Source organism: Stomoxys calcitrans, chromosome 1, assembly GCF_963082655.1.
Source record: "Stomoxys calcitrans chromosome 1, idStoCalc2.1, whole genome shotgun sequence".
Classification (NCBI taxonomy): domain Eukaryota; kingdom Metazoa; phylum Arthropoda; class Insecta; order Diptera; family Muscidae; genus Stomoxys; species Stomoxys calcitrans.
The window spans coordinates 90,915,372-90,925,218 of NC_081552.1; the positions used below are offsets into that span (position 1 = coordinate 90,915,372).

A 9,847-nucleotide genomic window follows, 5' to 3' on the forward strand; every position below is an offset into this window, starting at 1 on the left:
TAACGACTATATCGCGACCCACAGGATTGACTGTTATAAAGGGATTACACGATCTTACGACACAGAACCATGATTTGGATACTTGTAAAACGTCTGTAACAATTTTACAACGTAGTAAGCCTCTTTTCAGAGAGACTTGCGAAAATCTATCTAGAATTATTTACCCTAAATTACCTTATCACCGACGCTGGGAGATTTACCAGCGAAGACGCGATGAGATATTTGATGTTGCCACAATTTCTTCAGTCAGGAAGGTTAAGCGCTCTACGGCTCGTCTTAGGAGCTATTTTAAAATTAGGAGACTTTGCAGTAGGTTTCGCATTTCTTCCATAGTATCCAACCCTCGTGATATGCGGTACTATGCAAACGTTTCTTTCCTCGAATTCCAGGAGTATGGGCTACTAGATACTGGAGCAATCATTTGCTGTATTGGAGGTGACTTGGCTCTTATCGACTTTTCAAAATTTGCGTGTTTTACCAAGTGTAAGGCTTCGGCAAAGACAGCAAATGGGGAGATTCAGGAAGTGCTCGGGTGGATAGACACCGATATTGCTTTTAGGGGTCGTACGAGGAGAATTCGAATTTTTATTATTCCAACGATCTCCCAGAGATTGATACTTGGAATAAATTTTTGGAGGCTTTTTGATTTGCTACCCCAGTTTTTCGAGTCTGTGGGTGTATTATCATCTGGTGTCATAACCGATATTCCAAAAATAGACCAGTTATCAATGATAAGTAGTCTGGATGGATGTGATGATGATTTATACCGTCTTTCGTCTCAACAGCGCATGCAGTTGGATGCTATAATTAATCTATTTCCTGATTTCGAAACCCAGGGTTTGGGCAGGACTGAACTTATAAGACACACCATTGATGTAGGGGACTCACCCCCTATTAAACAAAGATTCTACCCAGTGTCACCTGCGGTAGAGAAGTTGATGTACGCAGAGGTTGACAGGATGCTTAGTCTCGGGGTGATAGAACGATCTTCCTCTGCTTGGAGCTCGCCTATGCGTCTTGTCGTGAAACCGAACAAAGTAAGACTCTGCCTAGATGCTAGGAAGCTTAATTCGGTTACACGAAAAGACGCATATCCGTTGCCTAACATTGAGGGGATATTTGCTAGATTGCCAAAGGCCAATATAATATCCAAGCTGGATTTAAAAGACGCCTTTTGGCAAATTAGCCTAGATGAAAAGTCAAAGGAATTGACAGCTTTCACCATACCAGGCAGACCATTGTACCAGTTCGTGGTTATGCCATTCGGGCTCTGCAATGCACCCCAAACAATGTGTCGCCTTATGGATGAAATCATCCCACCCGACCTTAGACATTGCGTCTTTGGGTACTTGGATGATTTAGTGGTAGTTTCCGATGACTTTCATACTCACCTCGAGGTATTGACCAGAATAGCTTCCCAGTTCCGCAAAGCCAATTTGACTTTGAATGTGTCCAAGAGTCACTTCTGTGTGACCAAAGTTAGATATTTGGGGTACGTCATCGGGAATGGCGGTATAACAACGGATCCTGAGAAAATTACGGCAATTACCAACTGGCCCACTCCAAAAAACTTGAAACAAGTTAGGGGATTTCTGGGATTGGCCGGTTGGTATCGTCGTTTCATTCGGAATTTTTCTGGTGAAGTTTCTCCCATTTCTGATGTATTGTCGACCAAGAAGAGGTTCAATTGGACAGCAGAGGCATCTCAGGCTTTCCAGAAAATAAAATCCCTTCTTACCTCTGCGCCGGTCTTGACAAACCCAGACTTCAGTAGAAAGTTCTATTTACATTGTGACGCGAGTGACTTCGGTGTAGGTGCGGTATTGGTTCAGATGGACGAGAACGGCGAGGAGAAGCCGATTGCTTTTATGAGCAAAAAGCTTAATTCCGCCCAACGCAACTACAGCGTCACTGAGCGTGAATGCTTAGCGGCTGTAGAGGCGATAAAACGCTTCCGCTGTTACTTAGAACTTCAGGAGTTTGAGGTTATTACAGACCATTCTAGCCTTCTGTGGCTGATGAGACAACCGGATCTCAGCGGCAGATTGGCTAGATGGGTTCTGAAGCTTCAACCATACACATTTTCGATAAGCCATCGGAAGGGTCGAGATAACGTAGTACCTGATGCGTTATCGAGGGTCCCATTTGATGAAATATCCGGACTTGAGATGACAGAACCTGATGTCGATTTGAGTTCACCGCATTTTGAAGATGAGGACTATAAGGCTCTCATGGAGAAGATAAGGAATGACCAGGCCAAGTTTCCTGATATTAAAATCGTTGATCGATTCGTGTACTACCGAATCGAGCACTACATGGGGGAAGAAGAGCAGGAGTCAAACTGTTGGAAATTGTGGATACCGCTTAGGCTTCGGAATAGCGTGATATCCAGAGCCCACGATTCCCCGGTAGCTGCCCATGGCGGTATGGTTAAGACCATTGACCTCCTAAGGAGATCTTTTTATTGGCCAGGCCTGGTAAGGGACGTGCGGAATTACGTGCGAGATTGTGAGACATGTAAGACCACTAAGGCCACGAATAAGGTTTTGAAACCACCTATGGGTAAACTAGCAATCTCCATTCGCCCCTTCCAGCGTCTGTACATAGACATATTAGGCCCGTATCCGCGTAGTAAGGGTGGTCATATCGGCCTACTGATAGTCCTAGACCACCTTACTAAATTTCATTGGCTCTGCCCTTTGAAGAAATTTACTTCTACGGCCATACAGAACTTCCTTTTACACGACATTTTTCATGTCTACGGCGTTCCGGAAACAATTGTCAGTGACAATGGAAGCCAATTTCGAGCCAATGAACTCAACGCTTTCTTCACTTCATATGGAATCCACCATATGTATACGGCATTCTATTCCCCGCAGTCGAATGCATCAGAGAGGGTTAATCGCTCTCTGATCGCAGGGATAAGGGCGTATTTGAAAGGTGACCATCGACAATGGGATGAGAAGCTTAGCTTCATCAGCTGTGCCCTGCGCAATGCATTCCACCAGTCGATTGGGTCATCACCTTTCCATGCAGTTTTTGGCTTTGACATGGTGACCCATGCTAGTTCATATGAACTAATGAGGAAGTTTTCGATGTTGAATGAACCCACTCTGAAATTGTCAAGAGACGATCGCCTCCAGCTGATAAGGGATGATTTGCGAAAATGCATCAAGAATGCATATGAGAGGAATAGGAGTCAGTATAATCTTCGCACTAGGCACGAGGTCTTCAAGATTGGACAGGAAGTTTTGCGTCGGAATTTTTCCCAAAGCAACTTCGAGCGTGGATTTAATGCCAAGTTGTCGCCCACTTTTGTCAAGGCAAAAGTACGCGAGAAATTGGGTAGCCATTACTACGTTTTGGAGGACACGGAAGGAAGGCTTGTCGGCACATTCCATGCAAAGGATATCAGGACTTAATACGCCTGGTCCTCCTAATTCTTTCTCAGGACTTGTTTAGAATTATGCGGTTTGTAATGGGCGCTGGTGACGGAATTGGGCTTTGGCAGGATTTTCTTCCGGACAGATGTCCTGAGCAAATTTTTTTTATTTGCATTCCATATGAAACATAAAATGAGTCGTATTTCTTTGATTCAATTTTCATTTGTGAAACTGCGATCACTTTTGAACAACACTGTTCTTGTAATTCCTAGTGGTTTTATAGGCCTTTTGTTGTTTATCATAGAAGCTATGTTTTTATGCCTACTGCATACACACACCCCGGTGCATACCGACAAAGATTGTCGCTTTGGTGTTTTATTTATGTCGCTGGCTACATAGTTGTCATATTTTTTATTCTTTGCCTTGTCCGTTCATTCAAGGGCATTGTTCTTGATCGAAATGATTTTTTCCAGTTTTATTAGTCCATCATATATTTCAAATCGCAATCGATCTAGTGGATTTTTTTCGGTGGAATAATTTTAATTAAATTGAAGAATTTTGGCGGAAATTTTGACTAAATTTATTAGCAATTAGTTCAGTGCGCATTAAATTAGAGAAGTTTTTTGGTGTTATATTTTTTTTTTTTGTTACCACATGTGGCAACTACTATAGATATTGGGAAATTTTTTACTTTGTTCCCTTTAATTTGGACAGGAAAATAGCTAATGCCACTTCTGACAATCTTCAAGCTTCCTATTTGTGTTGAACCTTCATACCGCAGAGACTTTGAGAAGTGCGTGAAGAAAAAATCTGAAGTTTTCCAGTGCATCCACGTGCTTTATACATTTTTTTTTTTAATTCGTTCCCCCGTCAATTTTTACGAAGGTAATAAGATGTGAGCCTTATTTCATTCAGGCATTTAAGAGTTTTCCATTACCAGGTGTGAATTTCATTTGGAGTCTCTGCCTGACGAAATAGGAGCTCTTTGTGTGATCACCATTTCATTATATGGACACTGGCTACCCACAGGGTATGCGCAACTCCATTGCCTGGGATCGAGAACTAGTGCAGTACACAAAAAAGCCAAGTAACGTAGTGGCTCTACAGCGATTTTTTTATATTCATGGAATTTTGGCCAACCACAGGGTTGGACCAATATTACCTTTCGAAGCCTTAATTTCCGAAGCAGACACGTGGGTGCTTGTGGCATTGAGTTAGGCACTAAGGCGTGAATTTCGTCTTACTACGAGTTACGTGCAGTTCGTTTTCCCACAACCGACGTATGAAATTTTCGATTCATTTGGTTTTCATAAAAGGAATAGTTTGTTTGATCGCCCTCGACATTTTTGCGTACGGGCAGATGGCCCCTTGTGGCCTAAGGAGGAGACCATAGTGCTAGTCATGAAGCGATGTAGACCGATTAAACTCTTTCTGCAACACATTTTCATATCATAATTTACATATCCAGATGATGGGCTAATCCACCCCAGAGGCTTTCCATATTACATCGCATTCCTTCAAGTGACTTATCAGTGCCACGAATTGTACCATTTCCGAGAATGATCTAAGCGAAATATTTACATTTCCATCGTACATAGCATTTCTATGGAGCCCTAACCATTAACAAATTACACGACAGTCGCAAATGCCTTAAGCTACATTTAAAACATTCCCACACTCCATAAGAAGCCATATCAGTCCATAACCTGAGAACGATCAACATCAAAATTATGAAAAATTCCAAATTAGCAAACGTATGAATATGGATTGTTAACAAAAAAACCAAAAATGTGTTTATCCTCAGCAAAGACGAGGTTGTATATATATGCGTATATCACCCAGCATTTAATTTTGTGGCAAAACAAGCCTTTCCTATCACCTCGGCTTCAGAGTCCACCCTAAATCACTTTCAACCGGATTTACTAAGTATCATAATTATTTTTTTGTATTTAATTATTCTACAAAAAAATGAGTCAATTCTAATATAATCTTAAATTAATTTTCAGATAAGAATAGTACTTAAGCTTAACTAAACTTTATTCAATGAGTACCCCTAATCTATGCAAGAACTCCATGAACTGATTTTTACCATAGAATCTTTATCAGCAGCAACAACAACCAACATCGAATAAGCAGAAGGCCTTCTACGTGTCGGTGCGGTTTGGTAAGACTTGCTTTGCCACTTTGATTTTTTTTTTTTTTATATTTTTGTTTGGTTCTTGCATTGATACATGTGGATCATATGTGGATTACAGACATCCCAGAGAGACCCCAAAAGAGTATAATTTTTTTTTTTTCTTGTAACTATGAAACCATTTTCTCAATGAACTGGTTTATGAATGAAAGTGCTCTCCCCACATATCATTTTTTTTGTGCTGCTTCAGCTTTTGTGGTTTCTCATGGTGTTGTTTTTGTAACTACTTAAATCCAAATTTAGGTATAATTTGTTTTCTATTTGTGATACTTTCTACCCATTTAAGATACTTTCCCATATAACCCATTGTGGGTCGTCATAGTAATTATAGAAAAATATTGAGATAATGTTTTCATTATATCACTTGAAGTGAATTTCTTATATATATTATCTAAAATGATAGGATATAAGTTTTTTTTTGATAAAATAAATGGATTTTTGATTAATAACATGTAAGGAAATCTGAATAGTCTTTTGCTAGGCTAAACCAACGGAGTGTGTTAGAGAACTTTGGGGTTCTAAAATGTATTTGCCGCATAGAACTATGGTAGGTGTGGGTATAGAGGCAGCTCTCCAAGAACATCAAAGGATGAGCAATTTAAGAGTAAAAGATTGGTACTATTTACCTATCAAAGTTCAGTTCATTAGCGTTTTATGGGGATTTGGTATATACATTTGTATTTGTTTTTTTTTAGTAAAGCTCACTTCTACAAATAAACCAGGGAGTCTAAAATATTAATTTTTGTAATGTGAAATGGACTATTTAGAGCAGGACCCGAACCCCCCACCCGACTGACCGCTAGTCCTTCAAAGGCTCCCGCTGTCCTAACTCTAAGTAGATTTTTTATGATGACATTTTATGGAACTTACATCCCAATCCCTGACGGGACATTACACAATGGACGAAAACGTCTAAGTGAGTCTGATGGCAGACTGCCACTTTAACTTAACCTAATAAGGCAGAAAAAAATGCAACATCCAAAATGTCAGTCAAATTGGAAGGTCGGTTTATATGGCAGCTATATCAGGTTATGCACTGATATAGATCATACTAGGCACTATGTTATTGGAAGTCATACTAAAATGACATATGCAAAATTGGATAATAATTGCGCCCTTTAGAGACTTGGACTACTATTGTTTTCAAGAAATCCCAATAGAGCACTGTATGCCTTTATTGCTTGAGCTAATGGGGGGTTTCTGGATGTTTTGAGTTCCTTTCGTCTGATTCTCCGGAATCCCCACCTGTCTCATATTATTCGTCATTTTAGCCGTATATTTGTGGCATTATATACAATAGCACAGGATGTGAGATCATCATCGCACTCCATCTACTATGAGAGGGCATAAATTGAACATCCAGACGTTACTACACTGTTTGATTGTATATCAGAATCATAATTCGCCTTTTCGATATCTTGGGAAATCAGATTCTTTTAAACTTTATATTAATCTTGTGGTGTTACATTGTCCCAATATATATCGGCCGTACGCAAAGCTGTCTTGATATATAAAGACTTGGCGAAATCATGTCTGCTGACTGAAGCCAAAAGTTTTTGTGTTTGAACATTCGGATTGCACCTTTATCCATAGGATGAATAAATAAAGACTTCGGTGGAAGGAATATTACTATAAATTTGTCTTATACCTGAACATTTACATCTAGTTGTGCTTACAATTTTTAGAAAACAAAAGCCCTTTCCACTCCTTATCGAAGCCAATCTATTGTGGATTTTTTTACTTCTTGCTTGTCATCCATAAATTCACTGTAAGAGTCATATTTCAAAATAGTTTCCCTTTTTTATACCCTCCACCATAAGAGGGTAGTTACAATCGTCATTCTGATTGTAACTACTCGAAATATTCGTCTGAGACCCCATAAAGTATATATATTCTTGATCGTCGTGAAATTTTATGTCGATCTAGCCATGTCCATCCGTCTGTCCGACCGTCTGTCCGACCGTCTGTCCGACCGTCTGTCCGACCGTCTGTCCGACCGTCCGTCCGCCTGTCTGTCGAAAGCACGCTAACTTCCGAAGGAGTAAAGCTAGCCGCTTGAAATTTTGCACAAATACTTTTTATTAGTGTAGGTCGGTTGGTATTGTAAATGGGCCATATCGGTCCATGTTTTGATATAGCTGCCATATAAACCGATCTTGGGTCTTGACTTCTTGAGCCTCTAGAGTGCGCAATTCGTATCCGATTGGGATAAAATTTAGCACGACGTGTTTTGATATGATATCCAACAACTGTGCCAAATATCGTTCAAATCGGTTCATAACCTGATATAGCTGCCATATAAACCGATCTTGGATCTTGACTTCTTGAGCCTCTAGAGGTCGCAATTATTATCCGATTTGCCTGAAATTTTGTACGACGGATTCTTTCATGACCATCAACATACGTGTTTATTATTGTCTGAATCGGTCTATAGCCCGATACAGCTCCCATATAAACCGATCTCTCTATTTTACTTTTTGAGCTCACAAAGAGCGCAATTCTTATTCGAATTGGCTAACATTTTACACAGGTCTCCAACATATAATTTAATTGTGGTCCAAACCGGACCATATCTTGATATCGCTCTAATAGCAGAGCAAATCTTTTCTTATAAAGGGTGATTTTTTTGAGGTTAGGATTTTCATGCATTAGTATTTGACAGATCACGTGGGATTTCAGACATGGTGTCAAAGAGAAAGATGCTCAGTATGCTTTGACATTTCATCATGAATAGACTTAATAACGAGCAACGCTTGCAAATCATTGAATTTTATTACCAAAATCAGTGTTCGGTTCGAAATGTGTTCATTCACCGTAACGTTGCGTCCAACAGCATCTTTGAAAAAATACGGTCCAATGATTCCACCAGCGTACAAACCACACCAAGCAGTGCATTTTTCGGGATGCATGGGCAGTTCTTGAACGGCTTCTGGTTGCTCTTCACTCCAAATGCGGCAATTTTGCTTATTTACGTAGCCATTCAACCAGAAATGAGCCTCATCGCTGAACGAAATTTGTCAAAATTTGAACACATTTCGAACCGAACACTGATTTTGGTAATAAAATTCAATGATTTGCAAGCGTTGCTCGTTAGTAAGTCTATTCATGATGAAATGTCAAAGCATACTGAGCATCTTTCTCTTTGACACCATGTCTGAAATCCCACGTGATCTGTCAAATACTAATGCATGAAAATCCTAACCTCAAAAAAAAAAACCCTTTATAATTTTTTTTTTTTGCCTAAAAGGAGATGCCGGAAAAGAACTCGATAAATGCGATCCATAGTGGAGGGTATATAAGATTCGGCCCGGCCGAACTTAGCACGCTTTTACTTGTTTTATCAAATGACGTAAAGTTTGTTTGTCTACATCATATTTTTTTGACATCAAATATACAGATATGCTTTTACTATGATCTTTAATCAGTTATAATATTTTTTTAATTGAGAGAACTTTACATTTTTATTTCTCTTTTGTTGTTTCAGCCATTATCGAACAAACACCTTTACCATTCAACTTTCAATTACTAATTTAATGCAATTTGATAATCAATTTTAAAACAAATTAAAAAGGGGAGTCCCAGAATTTTACATCAAAAAACCAGTAAGGAAAGGATTCAGTGGGGGCGGTGCCGACTAAATAATAAATAACACCTACCCTATAAGTACAATTTGGAAGCCTTATCCAAATCAGAACCAATTTTGATGGACCTCGGCGGATGTGTTTTCAGATGGGTTGTCAAACAATCAGTATCAAATTTCGAGCAAATATGTTCAAACTGTAATAAATACGGTTGACAAATGACATTATAACAAATTACCCAAAATCTGACGAACATATATATGGGAGCTATATCTAAATCTAAACCGATTTCGAGAAAACTGCTTGGATATTGTGGTAGTCGAGGAAAGCGTTGTGCAAATTTTTGGCAGGATAGGTCAATAAAGGCGATATACATATATGACAGCTATATTTAAATCTGGACCGATTTCTATGAAATTCACCAGTAATGTCGAAAATCTTAAAAAGACCCTCATGCCAAATTAAGAGGGAATCGGTTAACAAATGAGCATTTTATTCCAATATTTCTCAAAACCCGACGAACATATATATGGGAGCTATATCTAAATCTGAACCGATTTCAAGCAAACTTCTCAGATATTGTGGTAGTTGTCGAGGAAAGCGTTATGCAAAATTTGGAAAGATTGGTCAATAAATTTAGAAGTTAAAATCAAACGATTTATATGTATATGAGAGCTATATCTAAATCT

At 39.1% G+C, this 9,847-nt stretch overlaps 1 long non-coding RNA gene across 1 annotated transcript in view; it reads left to right on the forward strand.

Annotated features, from left to right (window-relative positions):
* The window catches only part of LOC131994322 (uncharacterized), a 90,731-nt gene extending 81,229 nt beyond the window's left edge, over window positions 1-9,502 (forward strand). The window contains exon 3 of the long non-coding RNA XR_009396630.1: window positions 9,062-9,502. This is a non-coding gene — a long non-coding RNA (uncharacterized LOC131994322). The remainder of the gene's footprint in view (window positions 1-9,061) is intronic.
* The last annotated feature ends 345 nt before the right edge of the window (window positions 9,503-9,847 follow it).